The sequence below is a fragment of the Triticum urartu genome, chromosome 6 (genome assembly GCF_003073215.2).
Source record: "Triticum urartu cultivar G1812 chromosome 6, Tu2.1, whole genome shotgun sequence".
In the NCBI taxonomy this organism is placed as follows: domain Eukaryota; kingdom Viridiplantae; phylum Streptophyta; class Magnoliopsida; order Poales; family Poaceae; genus Triticum; species Triticum urartu.
In genome coordinates, this window is record NC_053027.1 from 464,116,811 (window position 1) to 464,124,336 (window position 7,526).

The window sequence follows — 7,526 nt, forward strand, 5'->3', positions numbered from 1 at the left end:
AATAGATCTAGGTATTGCCATCTTTGGTAGGCAATCCATAAGTGGCTCTCATGATAGATTCATATGGTAATTTTATTTTCTTTCTGGGGAAGTGTTCCATGCCCTTTTTTAATGGAAATTGAAATCTATTATTCCCTTCCTTCATATCAATAATTGCACCAACCGTTCTAAGGAAAGGTCTACCAAGAATAATAGGGCAAGCAGGATTGCAATCTATATCAAGACCGATAAAATATACGGGAACATAATTCCTACTAGCAACAATAAGAACATCATTAATTCTTCCCATAGGTTTCTTAATAGTGGAATCCGCAAGATGCAAGTTTAGAGAGCAATCATCAAAATCACGGAAATCTAGCAAATCACACAAAGTTTTGGGAATAGTAGAGACACTAGCACCCAAATCACACAAAGCATAAAACTCATAATTTTTAATTTTGATTTTAATAGTAGGTTCCCACTCATCATAAAGTTTTCTAGGGATAGAAACTTCCAATTCAAGTTTTTCTTCATAAGATTGCATCAAGGCATCAACGATATGTTTAGTGAACGCTTTATTTTGACTATAAGCGTGAGGAGACTTTAGCACGGATTGCAACAAGGAAATACAATCAATCAATGAGAAATTTTCATAGTTAAATTCCTTGAAATCCATAATAGTGGGTTTAGCAACATCTAGGGTTTTAATTTCTTCAATCCCACTTTTATCAAATTTAGCATCAAGATCAATAAATTCCGAATTCTTAGAACGCCTTCTAGGTAAAGGTGGATCATATTCAGTCCCATCATTATCAAGATTAATATTGCAAAACAAAGATTTAGTAGGGGACACATCAATAACTTTTAGATCTTAATCATTATTTTCATAGGAACTAGAAGAACACGCTTTTATAAAGGCATCTTTCCTAGCACGCATCCTAGCGGTTCTTTCTTTGCACTCGTCAATGGAAATTCTCATGGCTTTGAGGGACTCATTGATATCATGCTTAGGAGGAATAGATCTAAGCTTTAAAGAATCAAACTCAAGAGAAATTCTATCGCATGCACCTTTTTAGTAGTAGATCTTTCAGTATGCCATTGAGAATAATTAACCATAATATTACCTAGGAGTTTAGTAGCTTCTCCTAAAGTGATTTCCATAAAAGTGCCTCCCGCGGCCGAATCTAAAAGATATCTAGAAGCAAAATTCAATCCGGCATAAAAATTTTGCATAATCATCCACAAATTTAAACCATGAGTAGGGCAATTACGTATCATTAATTTCATTCTCTCCCAAGCTTGTGCAACATGTTCATGATCAAGTTGTTTAAAATTCATAATATCGTTTCTAAGAGAGATGATCTTAGCGGGAGGAAAATACTTAGAGATAAAAGCATATTTGCACTTGTTCCATGAATCAATACTATTTTTAGGCAAAGATGAAAACCAAACTTTAGCACAATCTCTAAGCGAAAAAGGAAATAGCTTCAATTTAACAATATCATTATCGACATCTTTTTTCTTTTGCATGTCACACAAATCAATGAAGCTATTAAGATGGGTAGCGGCATCTTCACTAGGAAGGCCGGAGAACGGATCTTTCATGACAAGATTCAACAAAGCAGTATTAATTTCACAAGATTCAGCATCGGTAAGAGGAGCAATCGGAGTGCTAAGGAAATCACTGTTGTTGGTATTGGTGAAGTCACACAATTTAGTATTATCTTGAGCCACCGGACAAACAAGCAATCCAACACATGAGCAAACAAAAAGCAAACGGGCAAAAGAGGCAAATAGAGAGAGGGGGATAGAGAGAGAGGGTGAATAAAACGGAAGGGTGAAGTGGGGAGAGGAAAACGAGAGGCAAATGGCAAATAATGTAATGCGGGAGATAGGGATTGTGATGGGTACTTGGTATGTTGACTTTTACGCAGACTCCCCGGCAACGACGCCAGAAATTCTTCTTGCTACCTCTTGAGCACTGCGTTGGATTTCCCCGAAGAGGAAGGGCTGATGCAGCAAAGTAGCGTAAGTATTTCCCTCAGTTTTTGAGAACCAAGGTATCAATCCAGTAGGAGGCTACGCTCGAGTCCCTCGTACCTACACAAAAACAATAGCTCAATGCAACCAACGCGCTTAGGGGTTGTCAATCCCTTCACGGTCACTTACGAAAGTGAGATCTGATAGATATGATAAATAATATTTTTTGTATAGAGATGCAAAGTAAAAGGTAAAAGCAAAGTAAAAGCAAAGCAATAATAAAGTGATGGAGATTGATATGATGAGAAATAGACCCGGGGGCCATAGGTTTCACTAGTGGCTTCTCTCAAGAGCATAAGTATTCTACGGTGGGTGAACAAATTACTATTGAGCAATTGACAGAATTGAGCATAGTTATGAGAATATCTAGGTATGATCATGTATATAAGCATCACGTCCGAGACAAGTAGACCGAAACGATTCTGCATCTACTACTATTACTCCACTCATTGACCGCTATCCAGCATGCATCTAGAGTATTAAGTTAAAAACAGAGTAACGCCTTAAGCAAGATGACATGATGTAGAGGGATAGTTTCATGCAATATGATAAAAACCCCATCTTGTTATCCTCGATGGCAACAATACAATACGTGCCTTGCTTCCCCTTCTGTCACTAGGAAAGGACACCGCAAGATTGAACCCAAAGCTAAGCACTTCTCCCATGGCAAGAAAAACCAATCTAGTAGGCCAAACCAAACTGATAATTCGAAGAGACTTGCAAACATAACCAATCATACATAAAAGAATTCAGAGAAGATTCAAATATTATTCATAGATAGACTGGATCATAAACCCACAATTCATCGGTCTCAACAAACACACCACAAAAACAAGATTACATCGAATAGATCTCCACGAGAGAGGGGGAGAACATTGTATTGAGATCGAAAAAGAGAGAAGAAGCCATCTAGCTACTAGCTATGGACCCGTAGGTCTGAAGTAAACTACTCACACTTCATCGGAGGGGCTTGGATGATGATGTAGAAGCCCTCCGTGATCGATGCCCCCTCCGGCGGAGCTCCGGAACAGGCCCCAAGATGGGATCTCGTGGATACAGAAAGTTGCGGCGGTGGAATTAGGTTTTTTTGGCTCCGTCCCCGATCGTTTGGGGGTACATGGATATATATAGGAGGAACAAGTACATCGATGGAGCTTCGAGGGGCCCACGAGGCAGGGGCGCGCCCTCCACCCTCGTGACCACCTCGTGGCTTTCTTGACGGAGGGTCCAAGTCTCCTAGATCTTATCTGATGAGAAAATCACGTTTCCGAAGGTTTCATTCTGTTTGGACTCCATTTGATATTCCTTTTCTTCGAAACCCTAAAACAGGCAAAAAACAGCAATTCTGGGCTGGGCCTCCGGTTAATAGGTTAGTCCCAAAAATAATATAAAAGTGGAAAATAAAGCCCAAGAATGTCTAAAACAATAGATAATATAGCATGGAGCAATCAAAAAATTATAGATACGTTGGAGACGTATCAGCGCCCCGGTTTAATTGTGTGATTACACAGGGGACTTGAAATATCCTCAACGCCATATTAACATTCAACTAACATAGGCTGAAGTTAATGAGGCTGTCAAGAAAATATTGAATGAACCGGAGGCTGTTTGCAGCAAGGCAGAGCTAAGTCCTTTCTGCACCTTGAATAAACCGCCAGCTGTAAGAATCATATAACCTTTTGTTTTAGCTTGATTCTTTTTTAAATATTCTCTCAAAAAAATTGTCCATATTTGACAGGGTGATGATCCGTTCTGGAAGAAGAAGCCACAGGATAAACCGGCCAAGACACCTCGCCCCAAGACCAAGGTTACTAAAAGACCTGCCAAGAAGAAAAGCACTGAACCCTCTGAACCGAATGTTGATGATGACCCGGATAATCTGGACTCAGAGGTAGAACTTGACTCTCTTGGTTCGTTTTTCATACACCTCATTGACAATGATTATTATCAGGATGACGCTGAAGGCAGCCAAGCCGATGACGTAGAGGTAATTACTCTTTCCTCCGGTTCAGATACTCTGCCAACACAGAAAATCCGTCAAACAATCCGAAAAATAAGATTTGCTCACCCCCTAGCTCACTTGGACCCAAACTTTCTTTTGAAGAAGCAGCAACACGAAGCTCGCAGCATAACCCGGGATAGCGGCCAAGTAGTCACCTCAGCCGGTTTACCGAACACTCCGGTTCGGAAACGTCAATCTGAGGTTTCACACACTTCTGATACTTCTTATCCCAAGGCAGGTTATTTCCGACAACCTCTTAATTCATCCGATTCAAATTATCAGGGAACGCCTCATTCATCATCTAGTGAATCAACAGCCACACAACTCCCTCCTCTTAAGACTGTTCCTGGGTAACCACTTCAAACTTATTTTTTTGACGCTTTATACTTGCGTTTTATACTAACCTTTATATGTTTCCCTTTCAAAGCCAAGGCCAGACCCAGTAAGAAAGCTCGGGTAAATAAACCATCTGATGATAATGTGGTTATTGAACCAGAGAGAACTCCAGAACCGGAAGGAACAAATGCTGACGCCATGCTTGATGACCCACCACTTCAAGATCATGACTTTGTTGTTGAGCAAGTAGAAGTTGATGCAACAGGCCATGCTGATAAACCGACAAGCCCGGCCCGCACTGATGATAAACCGTCAAGTCCAGCTAAGGCTACTAATAAATCGTCAACTCCAGTGCAAGCTGCTGATGACAAGGAAGATGACATTATGATTACTGGCTTTGGCCACACCACTCCTGGCAATCTTGTTTCTTTATCAAAACATAGTGCCAAGGAAGAGCTTTCTGCTATGGGCAAAGGCAAGTGGAACACAGACTTGTCAAGCTACGCCCACCTCAACGCCCAAGAACTTCATTCTGGTTTTTTAAACCGTCTATACACAAGCCGCGACTATGAAGCCGGTTTAGTGAATCTGATGAAGGAGCGATATGAGGTAACTACATAACTGTTTCTCTCTTATGTCCAATTTCAAGTACCAACTCCAGTAGCCCCCAAGGGCCGATTTATGATGCCAATCTAAACCAGGACTTTGTAATATCTCAACTTTGCATGCTTAGCCTCCAAGGGCCGGTTGATCTTTTTAAGATGAACCGGTACTTTAGAATTGTAATCTTTTAACTTCCGCCTGTGTAGTCTCCAAGGGCCAGTTTATTTTTCCAAGCTGAACCGGGACTTCGACCAATGTTACTTTGAGCAAATGGACATTAGCCCCCAAGTGCCAAGAATAATACTTGTATTGCTCTTGGGACTTGTAAAAAATTTCTGATAATCAAGCAAATAGGCATTAGCCCCCAAGTGCCAAGAGTATAACTTGTTATGTGCTTGGTACTTCAAATATGTACTGCCAACTCATGATATGTCTGTCTCGTATAGGCTGAGTTGAGCAAAAAGGAGGCCCAAACCGCTGATCTCCAAGAAAATATTAAATCCCAGCAAGCAGAAACCTCCAAAGCCAAAGAGGAACTGACCAGCGCCTTAGAAGCCATGGAGAAGCTGAAAGAAACATTTAAGACGGAGCGGGCGGATTGGGGCATAGAGAAGACCGCGTTGCAAAAGAGAGCTGAGGATGCAGAAGCAGCCCTTAAACCGGTGGCTGAAGAGCTGGCCGGTTTAAAGCGACAGATAAATGCCATGACCGCTGCTGTGTTTGGTAAGTATCCTCACCTGAAGTTTTCAACATACATTATCTCATCAGTTACCAGTTTACTGATGCTCGCAATGACACAGGAACTCGCATTACCCATCTGGGCTCTGACATGCGGATGAAGCTGAAGGCTGCCTATACTCTTATAGAGCAGTTATATTCCGAAGCCCAACGGGACATTTGCACTGCTGCTCATAACAAACCGCCTCCAACTTTGATAAAGGAAACCCTTGAGAAGCTGTCAATGATGCCTGCCCAGTTGGACGAGTTAAAAAGATCAGCTGCAAGGTCAGGTGCGCTGGCTACGCTAATCCGGGTTAAGGCATGGATACCAGATCTTGACTCGTCGAATATAGGCAGCGGCTATCCTGGCATAAAGGAGGACGGTTTGGAGTTTAACAATGATGATCTTCGAAGGTTGACAAAGGAAATGCGCCCTTTAGCGAGCAAATTGGCTGAAGAAACAGATCTCTCTCACTATCAGCCGGTTTATGATTCTGATCATAAAAGACTTCTCGCGCCAACACATGATGTAGAAGATCTTATTCCGCCAATCCGTAAGCACACCTATGCCCCTGATGTTGAACCCTCCAACCTTATAAGTGATGAAGCTGTGTTCCAAGCCTTAACTGGAATCGATTTGGCAACCATTGACTTCTAGCCACTGGGTAGAGAGGAGGAGGATGCACCAGCACAAGACGATCCACAGCCTTCAAGTCAGCCTGGTGACGAGTCATGATCCGGAGGCCAGTTTAGCCTTCTGTGTACTGCCACACTTGCTGAAAACAATTATTCTTTTTGGGCATTAAAGCGCCTTGTAATAGGCTAGTTCAAAATACTTGGTCTGCTATGCCATCGCGCATATTTATGTTGCCTGATACTGTTAATCCATCATGCTTTAGGATATATTATGTTCATAATTCATAGCGGTGTTATGCAAACTGTTCCTGCATACAAGAAGTTGAAAGTGTCCTGGCAGTTTACAGCAGGACGGGTCATGATGCCCAAATATATAGCCGGGGTTTATAACCAAGGCTATACTTTGAAAATAATCAAAGATGAAAGAGATGATACATGTGATATTGAATCACACTGTTGGTTGACCAACTTTTTGTATAGTAAGAGTGATAACCTCAATCTTGAGTATTGATAACTCTTTCCATGTTTTGTCGGTTTATGATAAAACCGTACCGGGTTATAACAAACACCGGTTTATCCATATATAATGCTGGTGACTTGTAGTCGAAACTAGACCGGGTCAATAAACGCCGGATTATAACTGATCATGTACTTGCAACTTATCGTTGAAAGCCAACCTGGGTCAATAAACGCCGGTTTACCATAAGATATTATGAATCTCACCAAAGGAGAAAAAACTTGGCAAATAAAAACATAAAAAGAATATGCAAGGCTTTTCATGGGCTGCCAAGCCCAAAATCGAGGCTTTTCATGGGCTGCCAGGCCACTGAGTGAAACCATTTTTCGAAGCCTTTTAAGATGGACCTCACATTAACCAATCATCGTTTTAACTTTGACAAGTTCAGGGTCTATGAGATTGACTTGTCAAACGTTGTGCTTTTCATGGGCTGCCAGGCCACTGAGTAATATTTTGAGTTGTGCTCAGTGGGTGCCTATGTTTGAGTTGTGCTTTTGCAACACTCTCTTTGGACCCACGTGATTTCCTTTTGGCCTTAAGCCGATCAAGAGGTGTAGCTATGGTTCAAATACAACCAAGCCCCCAAGTGATTTCCCTGGTGGCCTTATGCCGATCAAGAGGTGTAGCTATGGTTCGAATATGACCAAGCCCCCAAGTGACTTTATATATATATATATATGGCTTTATAAGCCG